A 14,272-nucleotide genomic window follows, 5' to 3' on the forward strand; every position below is an offset into this window, starting at 1 on the left:
GAATGCCTACAGATACAGAGCTCGTACGCCATATAGCCAGTAGAGGAAAATCTTTTCGGTATCGATATACCTTAGGAAATAGGATTACTAAAGTTGGAGAGGTATCACCAGGATACTGTGCACATATCGTACAAACTGATACGTGCATTAAGCAGATGGAAGAATTAGGGTCAGGAGATTTCACCTGGAAGGTTTGTAACATGGTCATGTCCTTCTCCGTCCCTTATGTTCTCCCCGATGATGCATATTTCATATGCGGGAGAAAGGCGTACAAATGGCTTGCCCCAAACTCTGAAGGATTGTGTTATATTGGAAAAGTATTGCCTGAAGTGATGACTGTTACACATGACAAAATGAAGGACATACACCGTGGTGCCCAAGCTCCTTATACTCACACTCATTACGAGCACCGAGTTAAAAGACAGCTGTCAGAAAGGTTAGAGCATCCGGCCTCTGATCTTATCCATGAATCCACCGGGATTCAGGTTCTGGTAGCGTTAGATTTCACTCGTACCGCTCGAGGAGTGATGAATTATAGATACATTTCCGCACTCGCCAATTTGTTAGATAATATCACTGAAATGTATGATGACACGTTTAGATACACTGGAAGAGAACTTCAAGCTTACAAAACAGAACTAGTTCAGCATAGGATGGTTCTTAATTATCTTACAGCAGTAACAGGCGGATATTGTGTTACATTGGCAACACAGTACGGCATAAAGTGTTGCACGTATATCACAAATAGCACCGAGGATCCGGTAGAGGTCATAGACCAAAAGATGGACGATATTCTCCAATTGAAGTGGGAATTTCGTCGAAAACACAATCTCACCCTTGCTGCTGTAGGTAATGAGCTGACTGGTTGGGTGTCATGGTTGAACCCGCGAAATTGGTTCTCCGGTTTAGGAGACTGGGCTCAAGGAGTCATAATGGATGTTGGAAAGTTTCTACTATGTATCTTGGGTGTCGTTATATCGGTTGGATTGATATTTAGATGCGGGCAGGCTTTAATGAGGTGCAAACAAAGTACAAAAGTGATGAGCTTGAGGAGCGAGGAAACTGTAATTAACCTGGATTTGATTTATGACCCAATGATAGAAACCAGAATGTGATGAAAATGCGATTATACGGTCCGTTTCTTTCACCTGTTTTTCTGCTTTTCTCCCAGATACAAAGACCCCCTTGGACGAGGAAGCTGACGAGACGAGATGTATACAGACAACGGATTGACCAAAGAAGAAGATTTGACAACTTTAAATATGGACACTTGATGAACTTTGCCATGGATCCCCAGTTTCCCTAGTATTTTTAAACTCACGCTAGCCCAACATTTTTTGTAAATCTGATGGCTCAGACAAAGCTATTTGCTCATGCCCAAGGAGCAATACAGCGCAAAGAAGACGACTCTCAACAGATACCGAACACAACTTCAACAACAGATGTACATTTCCCTGACATAGAATATCATTGCATTTTTCGTAAGTGTTCTTTATCTTCATCTCTACAACCCCCAGGTAACGACACACATAGACGATAGGGAATACAGGCACAGATAGCAGCAACCACATACCTCCCCCATTCATGTATCATCAACTAAAATGTGCATCCCCATTTTGTTACAACCACAGCCGAAATGAGCTCGGTAGAGTTTGACAGCCCATCCACAGACCTGTACCACAGGATAAGAAGGAATTCAAATGTATACTTCGCAATACCTCGAAGCTTGATTTACCACACGTACGGCACGATGATACATGACCCTCCAAACATGGACTCATACACACATGCTTCTACTTTCTCACTAGGTCATACCCTTTTCACACCTACTCCTCTCTTCTTCCTTACCCCACCATGGAAATCAATTAACCCCTGACTTACATTTTTCTCCTTAAATATTTTAGAAGGTGGCAGTTATTATTGACTGCCAAAGGGTGGACTGTCAAAGTCAGAAAAATGTCTCTATGCACGTTGCCATATTTGCACCGCACACTGGTCCGCGCTGCGCATGCGTACGCTCTCCCGTGAAGGCGCATACCCGCAATAGCGTGCACTCGCAGGCGCGGTATGCGTATTTACGGTAGAGTTTATGTAGTCGTAGCGTGCGACTCATTCGTTACAAATGTTCACAATTAATGTAGTTTGTAGATCATGGTCCCTTTGATAGATTCTGAAAGTTTGGTTAAAATAGAAGGTCCCTGTTTAAAGGAATCCCTCTTTGTATTGTACGAAGGGTCTGACAGGAATCATACAGCAGTGTTTGGTACCCATCGGAAGAGTATTTAATTAGTAATATTCCGGTGTTGGTTTGGAGCGTATTAATCGCTCGTGCGAATAGTTATGGACATAAGAAGTTTATGTCCATTTCTATTATTTACACATACTCAGGTATGCGGCGGGAAACCCAGTTTCCCACCCACCTGAGCTGTTGGAAATCGTCACAGCCCACCTGTATGAATCACCCTATGACCTTTTGTTATGATGCAGGGCCGAATTCCTTCGGCCAATGGACAATGGGATTGTAGGACCATGAGATTGCATTGTGTGTGGGGCATAAATAGGCAGGCCGACCATATCCAACTCTCACTCTCTCATCAACGGTTATCTGCTGATAGCCGGGAGCTGGATATCGAGGCGCATGCGATCATACCCTTTGTGCGTAAGTTTTCTCTCCGTAATCATTGTCTTTCTGTGAGCCAATTTCTCTCATCTCTCCCCGTCTCTCTCTCTCTCTCTCCTCTTTTCTCTTATATCTCTCATAGTATTATAGCATTGTATTGTATTGCATTTAGGTCAGTGTAGTATTGTCTTTTTGTATTTATTGTTTAGTTCTGTGGTTAGGAAGTCTTTGTTATATTGTAGTGTATCATTTGTACTGTTATCCCCTTTTTACAAGTATATTAGATATAATACAGTTAATAGGCTTCGGACCCTAAACCAGTATCTGTGTATTTTCTATAGTGTTAAGTGTTCACTTGAGCGTCGGTGACACTCAAGCAGCTTTGTAGTTAGTCAGGTTACACAAGGTTGCACGTACACCCTGTATTCACATTAAGGTATTCTGTGTATTTCATTGGTATAAGGTTTAGACATAAAGGTATAGCATTGTGAGCGTCTGCCCCGCTGGTAACCTCGTGGTCTTGAGCGTAAGCCACGCCATAGCGAATCATTACTCTAGTCATAGCCAATAACGTGTCCTGTGATCACTGGGCCGTGAGCGAACGTGACGCTTGAGCGTCTCGCCTACGGCTGAGCGATCGTTACGCAACTAGCGTACCATTACGGTACTTCTTAAGCAAACAGCGTACAGTGTTCTTAGACTTCATAAAGGGTTGTTTATACGACAAAGGAATTTAGCATTGTCAATCTCTAGTATACACTAGAAAAGAGGCGTCTAAGAGGAGACATTATTAATATCTTCAAATATGTAAAGGGTCTTTACAAGGAGTTAGCAGGGGATTTGTTTATTAAAAGAACTCTGTATAGGACACGCGGGCACTCACTGAGGCAAGAGGAGAGAAAATTCCGTATACAAAGTAGGAAAGGGTTCTTCACGGTAAAGGCAATAGAGATTTGGAACCTCCTGCTGGAGAAGGTAATAATGGCAGACTCTGTAAATGCATTTAAAAATGGATTGTACAAAATGTATAACTGGAAAAAGTATCCAGGGCTATAGCATTTAACATATTGACATTAAATATTTGGGAGTGGTAAGAATCATAGTTGTCAATTAGTACTAAACCATTACTTCAGCAGATTCATTATAATTAGTGATGTGCACCGGAAATTTTTCGTGTTTGTGTTTTGGTTTTGGATTCGGTCCCGCGGCCGTGTTTTGGATTCGGACGCGTTTTGGCAAAACCTCCCTGAAATTTTTTTGTCGGATTCGGGTGTGTTTTGGATTCGGGTGTTTTTTTTACAAAAAACCCTCAAAAACAGCTTAAATCATAGAATTTGGGGGTCATTTTGATTCCATAGTATTATTAACCTCAATAACCATAATTTCCACTCATTTTCAGTCTATTCTGAACACCTCACACCTCACAATATTATTTTTAGTCCTAAAATTTGCACCGAGGTCGCTGGATGACTAAGCTAAGCAACACAAGTGGCCGACACAAACACCTGGCCCATCTAGGAGTGGCACTGCAGTGTCAGGCAGGATGGCAGATTTAAAAAATAGTCCCCAAACAGCACATGATGCAAAGAAAAAAAGAGGTGCACCAAGGTCGCTGGATGGCTAAGCTAAGCGACACAAGTGGCTGACACAAACACCTGGCCCATCTAGGAGTAGCACTGCAATGTCAGGCAGGATGGCAGATTTAATAAATAGTCCCCAAACAGCACATGATGCAAAGAAAAAAATAGGTGCACCAAGGTCACTGGATGGCTAAGCTAAGCAACACAAGTGGCCGACACAAACACCTGGCCCATCTAGGAGTGGCACTGCAGTGTCAGGCAGGATGGCACTTCAAAAAAATAGTCCCCAAACAGCACATGATGCAAAGAAAAAAAGAGGCGCAATGAGGTAGCTGTGTGACTAAGCTAAGCGACCCAAGTGGCCAACAATAACACCTGGCCCATCTAGGAGTGGCACTGCAGTGTCAGACAGGATGGCAGATTTAAAAAATAGTCCCCAAACAGCACATGATGTAAAGAAAAAAAGAGGTGCACCAAGGTCGCTGGATGGCTAAGCTAAGCGACACAAGTGGCCGACACAAACACCTGGCCCATCTAGGAGTGGCACTGCAGTGTCAGGCAAGATGGCAGATTTAAAAAATAGTCCCCAAACAGCATATGATGCAAAGAAAAAAGAGGCGCAATGAGGTAGCTGTGTGACTAAGCTAAGCGACCCAAGTGGCCGACACAAACACCTGGCCCATCTAGGAGTGGCACTGCAGTTTTCTAGCGAGAGGATGAGTGCTTCCATCCTCATGTGAATCTGAACCACTAGCCATGAACATAGGCCAGGGCCTCAGCCGTTCCTTGCCACTCCGTGTCGTAAATGGCATATTGGCAAGTTTACACTTCTCCTCAGATGCTTTTAATTTTGATTTTTGGGTCATTTTACTGAACTTTTGTTTTTTGGATTTTACATGCTCTCCACTATGACATTGGGCATCGGCCTTGGCAGACGACGTTGATGGCATTTCATCGTCTCGGCCATGACTAGTGGCAGCAGCTTCAGCACGAGGTGGAAGTGGATCTTGATCTTTCCCTATTTTACCCTCCACATTTTTGTTCTCCTTTTTTAATGTGTGGAATTATATGTCAGTATCAATAGCAATGGCCTACTACTATATATACTGCGCACAACTGAAATGCACCACAGGTATGGATGGATAGTATACTTGACGACACAGAGGTAGGTAGAGCAGTGGCCTACTGTACCGTACTGCTATATACTATATACTGGTGGTCAGTAAACTGTGCAAAACTGAAATGCACCACAGGTATGGATGGATAGTATACTTGACGACACAGAGGTAGGTAGAGCACTGGCCTTCTGTACCATACTGCTATGTATTATATACTGGTGGTCAGCAAACTGTGCAAAACTGAAATGCACTACAGGTATGGATGGATAGTATACTTGACGACACAGAGGTAGGTAGAGCAGTGGCCTACTGTACCGTACTGCTATATATTATATACTGGTGGTCAGCAAACTGTGCAAAACTGAAATGCACCACAGGTATGGATGGATAGTATACTTGACGACACAGAGGTAGGTAGAGCAGTGGCCTTCTGTACCGTACTCCTATATATTATATACTGGTGGTCAGCAAAATTATGCACTATACTCCTACTATATACTACAATGCAGCACAGATATGGAGTGTTTTTCAGGCAGAGAACGTATAATACTGGTGGTCACTGGTCAGCAAAACTCTGCACTGTACTCCTCCTATATAATACTGCTGGTCCCCAGTCCCCACAATAAAGCAGTGTGAGCACAGATATATGCAGCACACTGAGCACAGATATGGAGCGTTTTACAGGCAGAGAACGTATAATACTGGTGGTCACTGGTCAGCAAAACTCTGCACTGTACTCCTTCTATATAATACTGCTGGTCCCCAGTCCCCACAATAAAGCAGTGAGCACAGATATTTGCAGCCACCTGAATAAAACTGAGAGGACGCCAGCCACGTCCTCTCACTATCATTTCCAATGCACGAGTGAAAAATGGCGGCGACGTGCGGCTCCTTATATAGAATCCGAATCTCGCGAGAATCCTACAGCGGGATGATGACGTTCGGGCGCGCTCAGGTTAACCGAGCAAGGCGGGAAGATTCGAATCTGCCTCGGAACCGTGTAAAATGGGTGAAGTTCGGGGGGGTTCGGATTCCGACGAACCGAACCCGCTCATCACTAATTATAATATGAACACCTTAACACAAAATACAGGTTGAACCCGATGGGGTTTTTGCCTCTTTGCAACCTCACTATGTAACTATTAAAGCATTGGTATGGCTTGGCCCTGAACACATACAAGTTTTACAAAAACAGGAACACTCATTTTTCTGTTTTTAACAAATGAAAACTTCACATTGCGAATCTCGCAGTGCTTTCATTATTAACTCTGCGGCAAGGCTTGGCCCTGAACACACACAAGTTTTACAAAAAAAATCAGTTTTTTAACAAATGACAATAACTTTACACTGCGACTCTCACAGCGCTTATATTATTAACGTGGTGGTATGTCCTGGCCCTGAACACACAAGATTTTTTTTTTACTTTTATCTGGTTTTTTACAATTTACAATTTCACACTGTGACTTACAGCACTTATATTATTGACACAGTGGCACAGCCTGGCAAACACAAGTTTTTTTTTTTTTTTTTAACAATTGACAGCTTCACACTGTGACCAACAGTGCATGTATTATTAATGCACTGCCACAACTTGTCCCTGAACACACACTTTTTTTATATATATTATTTTACACACTGCTGCCAGTCACTCTACTTATATCATAGTAATCGTGGTACACATCAAAATCTTTTTGCAGGTATCCGTGTCCACCAATAAAGGGTTAATGCAGCACTGCAGGCAGTGACAAAAAAACACCATTGTACACCATAAGTTAATGCTGTCCCTGTATTAGGAGCTCTATACTGCACTGTGGGCAGTTACAGCACCAGTGTGCACCAGTAAAGGGTTAATGCTGTCCTATATTAGGAGCTTTGTGCTGCACTGTGGGCAGTGACAAAAACAACAACACCACTCTGCACCAAGGGTTAATCTTGCCCCTGAATTAGGAGCTCTGGGCTGCACTAAGGCCAGTGAGAAAAAACACCACTGTACACCAAGGGTTAATGCTGCAGTTAAGATACAGCACCATGTGTGTGTGAATGCTATTTGGTCATCCTATATCCAAAACCTATGGTGGTCCTGTGTGGTTTCTGAATCACTTCAGGAGGGACTTATATTAAATCCAAATCACGCAAAATGCGATGCTAGGAAATTAAGTTTTGCATCATTTTGGAATCAGGAAATGTCGGGGGAAATCAGAGTCCCAACTGGGATCTTCTTGGAAACAGTAAGTTCAGGTGGGTTTTGTTTTCTAAAACCCGACCCTTTTATTTCTATTAAATACCATTGCCCCATTTGGCCGTCCAGACAGAATAAGGCATGAAAAATATAGTTATACTAAAAATCAGAGTCATACCAGTGGCAAAAAAAATCAATAACCTTATTTGGTTTGCACTGTGAATCAGATTGTCCCCAATGCTGCTACACTTTTGGCCGTAATGCCTCACCAGCTAAGTGCTTCAAAATTGAGAACTTTTGCTCAGCATTTTACTCTATACAAAAATACACCCAAACTTAGAACACCTATTTGTCTTCACATACAAAGGATAAGACTTCTGCAGAGCAATACTAACAGTACAAGCTTCTCCTTCTACACCAGTGTTCATACTGTAGGTGATGTTCATCAATCTGCATCATAAACCATTGAGCAAAGTCAGCAAGACATAATCCATTTACTTAAACAATTTGCAGCAAAACATAAAAAAATCAGTGCTTGAACAAATAAAGAATATGGTCCTAGAACTATGTAATGCATTGTCATATATCTGATGGATACAGGATGTGTAGTGCTCATGGGGTCACTCTGCACACTGGCCCTCATTTCATGTTGTTTACTATTCGGAACGCTCGCTAGCAGTGCTTGCAAGTGAGCAAATGCGTCGCAAGATGCAAACTCACGCCCTATATGCACAATTGCAAACGTATACGTAGCAGTGCAAAAAAAGGGCGTAGACCTTTCTACATCACATGGTAGTGATGTGTGTGCAAGATGACAAAACGCATCACTGCCAGTACGTACTATTATACAAGTGTGCACTGCATTCGCTACATAGCTAATTAATTAGTACTATTGCGTTGCATTTGCTAGCTCTCAAAAAGTCGCACAATTGTTTGTTTTTTTCCTTTTAACAGCAATCAAATGTATCAGCAAATACGAGAAGACATTGGAATGTGATTGTTTAACTAAGTCATCAAACACTGCAAAAGGAAGTGTTTGACAACATAATTGGTCAATAACATACGGCAATTAAGCCCTCAACCATACTGAAATGTCAAAATATGTTTGTTGGCCTAGTTGCATCATACACTTAATACTTATTTACTAACTGTTTACTGTATAAAAATGTTTTTATAAAAAAACTGACCCACCGATAATGGGTAAAAATATAACATGTAAAAAATGACATGAGCACACAATCCCAGATTTGGTGATTACACATAAATACTGTACATTTAGAATTACACTGTAAAGATGATTATGGACTTCACATATGCAACTTATTAATGTCTTAAAATGTGTTTACAACATTTACACAATTATTATTTGAGCTACTGTATTCCATATTTAATTATATATCTCTGTCCTTATGTACACAAAACACATAAAACATAGATACACTGCATCTGTCATGTTTCCGTCTCACTTCTTTCCAAACTAAATTTATGGAGTTTTTTTTCTTTATTATTCCTTTTTAAACCCATTCCCACTAGCTAAATTAATGCTTTAGCAATGTGATTGGCTTATGATAGTGTTCCAATTTTAAACTAGTCTTGCTTTTAATTCAAAAAGATTTTTACGTCAATTAAGAATAATCAGGCCCTTCCTACCTCTATGTCTGTGTCGACCAATTTGGAAAACCAATGTTACTTGTAATGAAATCTGTAGCACTACCTGTGTGTTGGCCCTGTGTGTCTGTAGCTGCTGTGGAACTACGCATCCCAGCATGGCCTGCAACAGAGACAGCCTGCCTTAATAGTCCAAATGTGGCAGGGAATGGTTGGATGTGGTTACACACAGCAGCTGCAGGGACACAGGATGAAGACTCATGTTTTATATTTATAATCCTGACATGTTTTGGAATAATAAAATTAATCTTACTAGGCTCCAGTTCCGGAACATCATGTACTGGAGCCATAGTGGCCCACTTGGCCTCCTCCTCATTTTCTGCTTCCAAAGAGGGGATGGGAGGTTGGATAGGGGAAGGGGCTTGAAAGGGGGATGGAGGTTGGATGAGGGAGGGTGTTTGAGAGGGGGGTCAGATTGACAGGGGGAGGGTGGTTGAGAGGAAGGGTTAGATTAAGAGGGGGAGGGTGGTTGAGGGGGGTTAGACTGAGAGGGGAGGGTGGTTGAGAGGGGGAGGAGGAGGATTGATGGGGAGGGTTGTTGAGAGGGGGAGGATGGTTGAGAGGGGGATGAGGAGGAGGATTGATGGGGAGGGTTGTTGAGGGGGTGGTTGAGAGGAGGAGGATTGATGGGGGTGGGTTGTTGAGTGGGGGAGGCTTGCGCTCTTCCTCTTCAGTTTGTTGCCTTTGTGCTGTGCCTAAAAAGATAGAAACACACAAATATGGCATTATGATTTAATTACAATTATTTTTGTTTTTATTGTTTTTCTTTTAAATGTTTGTGTTATATCGTACCATTGTGTTATTTGTCAGTTTATATTTATATTGTGTTTTTTATACCTCTGTAATATTTTTTGGAATTACATTTATTTTAAATTTTTTGAGAACATTTATTTGCTATTCTAAATTCCACAGACATACAGGAATGTACTGTGCCACAGGAGTACATGAGAGTTCTCCGGTGGACCACTGTGCCTTGGCCTACCACCTGCCCCTCTAGGGTTCCTGCTCCAGCTTGTGCACTTTAATTATACATAACACATATGTTAACTTACACTACGCAGGACTATGGGCATTTTTATGGGATGCATTGTGATTATCCTGCTTGCTGTAATCCCTGTATATATTTATGAAGGACCACACTCCATGCACTCTAAACTTGTATGAAACCCAAAGTGGTGTCTGTCTACAGCCTCTGTGGAGACTGGCCACACCCCTACACATGGGTCCCTACCACTGCATTCAGCAGTGTGTCCTTCAAGGCCTACCCCCACACAGTCTATATGCATACAGTATAGGTCTTATGTGTCATGATGTTTGCTAATATTGTTAAACATTTAAATGCAAAAATTCCCACTCACACAAACAGGTGTTAGTGTGGATTAGTCACGTGTGCATATTTGCTGGCGCAGTTGCGCCAGCAAGTCAGACTGACGGCGGTGGAGGTCAGACCACCGCCGATCGAGTTGGATGATGGTCCGCTTGCTGCGGACCCTCGCCTGCTGTACACTGTGGACATCCGCGTAAGCAGCAACCTTTGTCAAATTTGGAGTGTAGGGCCCCGCGTGGCCTACGTGGCAGTTCATTATGGTGGTGAGGAGCCGCAGCTCCCTCATGGAGAATGCTACAGCTCGCATGGTACCAATGGCATTTTTTCAACATGTGCTAATATTTATACTATGTGCTAACTGTTGATTGGCCAAAATGTGATGGTGTCATCTGTATTGATAAACTTTATTAATATTACTGTATATTAACAATGTTGTGTTCTCCCCTTGCATATGCATATGCAACTATTAGCGCCTGTCACTGCTCAAAAACTCACTGCTATACATATATATAAAACTCACCACATTTTGCAGCATCATTCAGCTAATCAATACAGGATTGCAGTATTAGTGTGGGCAGGTGTATATGTTGTTTGGAAATAAAAAAAACAGACATTAAACAATAGGTTTGCATGTGAAGTTTAAAAATTAAAAATACCAATGTTAGCATTTTTATGTTTACATGTAAAAAAAATGCATTTTACAAACTACGTAAAAATAATGATAATATATATATATATATATATATATATATATATATTAAAAAGGGGGGGATGAAGGATATATAGCGACCAAGGTGTCAGTATAATAAGTATATAGTTGCCAATTTTAATAAATTAAAAGGTATTTATTCACGTACAATTACAAACATAAGAAACATCTAAAAAAATGGGACAATGATAAAACACAACTGAACTAAAAGCACTTAAATGAATTATATAAAACTACAATAAAAGCAAGTATAAGAATTTTTTCTTATCTTAAATGAGGTAGGTGAAGGTTACCGACGCGTTTCGTCTGATGAGACTTCTTCAAAGGGTAAGGGTACAATGGACCTGTGAGTCTATTTATAGCAGTTATAGCCTGGTGGGAGGGTCCTATCTTAACAGGGAGTCATGTGATACAATCAAGTGTGAAATACAGTTAGTCTATTTATAATGCAGTCTGAAAGATACCAGTCTATTAGAAATCCTATGCCAGTGAAAACGATTTGGTCTGAGCAGTTTTTGAGAAGTTAAACAGTGTAAAAAGTCCATTTGTAGTATAAATGCGGCACTTCCGCCACACTTCCGGTGACGGAGGCCGCGATACGTCACTTCCGCCCCACTTCCGCTACCGTCCGCGCCGGCGTGATGTCATTGTTTGATCCTCACAGCTGCCTTGTCAACCAAGGAATAGAGAGTCTTATAATGTGTCCTCTCCCGGCGGCCATGTTTGGTGGGATTTTGTCTATTGCTTTTCAGGTGTTCGTGGCCATTTTCTAGTAGTTTGTCTGGCCCAGCATTAGTCCGGTAACCGTGGTGATCGTTCCATATGAAAAATAGAGATATATAGTATCAGGGATCAGTTCAAAATCATATAATGACATCTTCCAAGTGGTGGTAGCATAATATCTCATATTGTTAGGACAAGTGCAAGTGCTTATTTAAAAAAAAAAAAAGAGAATTTTTTATAACTAGCAGTATTGATATTTATTTCATAAAGTGCTTGTGCATTGAGTGTGCTATTTTTCAGGGATATCTCTAAATATATTAAAAGTGCGCAGAAATATTTAAGATGTTAAAGTGGCAGTGTTATTATAGTGCATAGTGTATTTAATGATAAATACCTCAGTGCAGTATATAGCAGTATTTAAATGGTTCGTGATATTATATACTAAATACAGATAGAGTGTTTACCTTTCTCAGGCCTCTATGAATTACTGTATCATACAGTACCTGATCTTCCCAGATGGTCTCCCCTACTGGTACTGATCAGGCCCAGCGCTGCTTGGCTTCCAAGATCAGGCGTGTTTGGGCATTTCGAGCGTAGTATGACTGTAGCTACGTTGTGCCTTTACGGATTCACACTCTTCACTTAGTGACATAGATTGATTTTATACACAACTTAGGTGATTTAAAGTGACTAGTGAAGTGAGATGGTGGGGAGGGGGGAGGGGGTAGGGGGGAGAGGGAGGGGAAAAGGAAAGGGAGGGGGGGAGGGGTTGTTAGGAGATGGAAGTGGGATGGAAGGGTGGGACGGTCGGAACGGGGACAAAATATGTGGGAGGGCATAGATGGGGGTAAGGGTGCAGATATTCCAATCTGGAAAGTTATACAAGGACAGCGGATGGAAAAACATGATAGTACCGTGTTTTATAAGAAGGGAGCGATCTCATAATTGTCATTAAATCCTTTTGGCTGTAATGTCTGTAGTTGGAATATCCAGAACATCTCTCTGCGTGACAATTTATTAGCGAGATCTCCTCCTCTCTCTCTCAGTTTCACCAGTACTATGGCTTGAAATGTAAGGGCTTCCGGATTGGAGTTGTGTGTTGAGGTAAAATGTTGGGAGACAGCGTGACTTTCCACTTTATTCTTGATATTCCTCACGTGTTCCTGTATCCTCAGTTTTAAAGGCCTCTTGGTTTTCCCGATGTACTGTTTACCACAGTCACACTCCAGAAGATATATGACAGATTGAGTATTGCAGTTCATGTATTCCTTGATCCTGTATTCCCTTTTCTTCTCCATGTCCGTAAAGGTTTTCCTGTTGGGGTGTAGATATCTATATACATTGCATCGCCCGCACTTGTAGAAACCCTCTCATTTGGGCCAGGTATGATCTCTGTCTTGGTCATTCCTCAACATACTTGGGGCTAAAATGTCCTTCAGGTTTCCTGATTTTTTAAAAACTATCTCTGGGTGAGGAGGGAGGATTTCCTTGAGGATGGGATCCATAAGCAGTATTCGCCAGTGGTTCCTGAAAGACTCTCTGATGGATTTTTCATGTCGATTAAAAGTAGTTATGAAGGCCGTGGAGTCTTTCTTTTTCTCTCTTGTTTTATATTCCAGCAATTGGGGTCTTTCAACCAAGTTGGTTCTGGTGATGGCTTCTTTTAGGATTGTGTCCGGGTATTCTTTCTATTTGAATCTGTTGGTATATAGTTCCAATTGTGTCTGACGGTTTACTGGTTTACTGCAATTTCTTTTGATTCTACTGAATTGGGAAAAAGGGATGTTATTCTTCCAACTCCTCAGATGGTTACTCTTATAGTGGAGATAACTGTTAGTGTCCACGTGTTTAATGTAATTTTTAGTGGTGATTCTTCCATTTTCCCCTATGAGAATCAAATCCAGAAACTTGATGTATTCTTTGTTCACATTGGATGTAAAAACAAGATTCATTTCATTGGTACAATGTTTAAAAAATTGGTTAAAATGTTCCATGTCACCATCCCAGATTATTAAAATATCATCAATATATCTTCGATAAAAAATTAAATGGCTCTTAAAATCCTGATGATCATTTATAAAAACTTTTTCCCAACATCCCATAAAAAGATTTGCAAAGCTGGGCGCAAAAATGGTACCCATTGCAGTGCCGCACTGCTGTAGGTAAAACTGATCCAGGAATTTAAAATAATTGTGTTGAAGAATAAAACGCATGATGTCACAAATAAAAGTTTTATGTTCAGTTGTTAGTGTGTCATCTTTGTCCAAGAAATCTTTACAGGCTGTAACTACCTTGTCATGTTCAATACATGTGTATAAAGATTGTACATCTATTGTAACCCTTCCACT

The 14,272-nt window shown here is 41.2% G+C and overlaps 1 pseudogene; it reads right to left on the reverse strand.

Moving 5' to 3' along the window:
- Positions 1-12,415: 12,415 nt before the first annotated feature.
- LOC134946320 (5S ribosomal RNA) lies at positions 12,416-12,534 on the reverse strand (annotated as a pseudogene).
- Between the last annotated feature and the right edge of the window lie 1,738 nt (positions 12,535-14,272).

The sequence above is a fragment of the Pseudophryne corroboree genome, chromosome 7 (assembly GCF_028390025.1).
Source record: "Pseudophryne corroboree isolate aPseCor3 chromosome 7, aPseCor3.hap2, whole genome shotgun sequence".
Taxonomy (NCBI): domain Eukaryota; kingdom Metazoa; phylum Chordata; class Amphibia; order Anura; family Myobatrachidae; genus Pseudophryne; species Pseudophryne corroboree.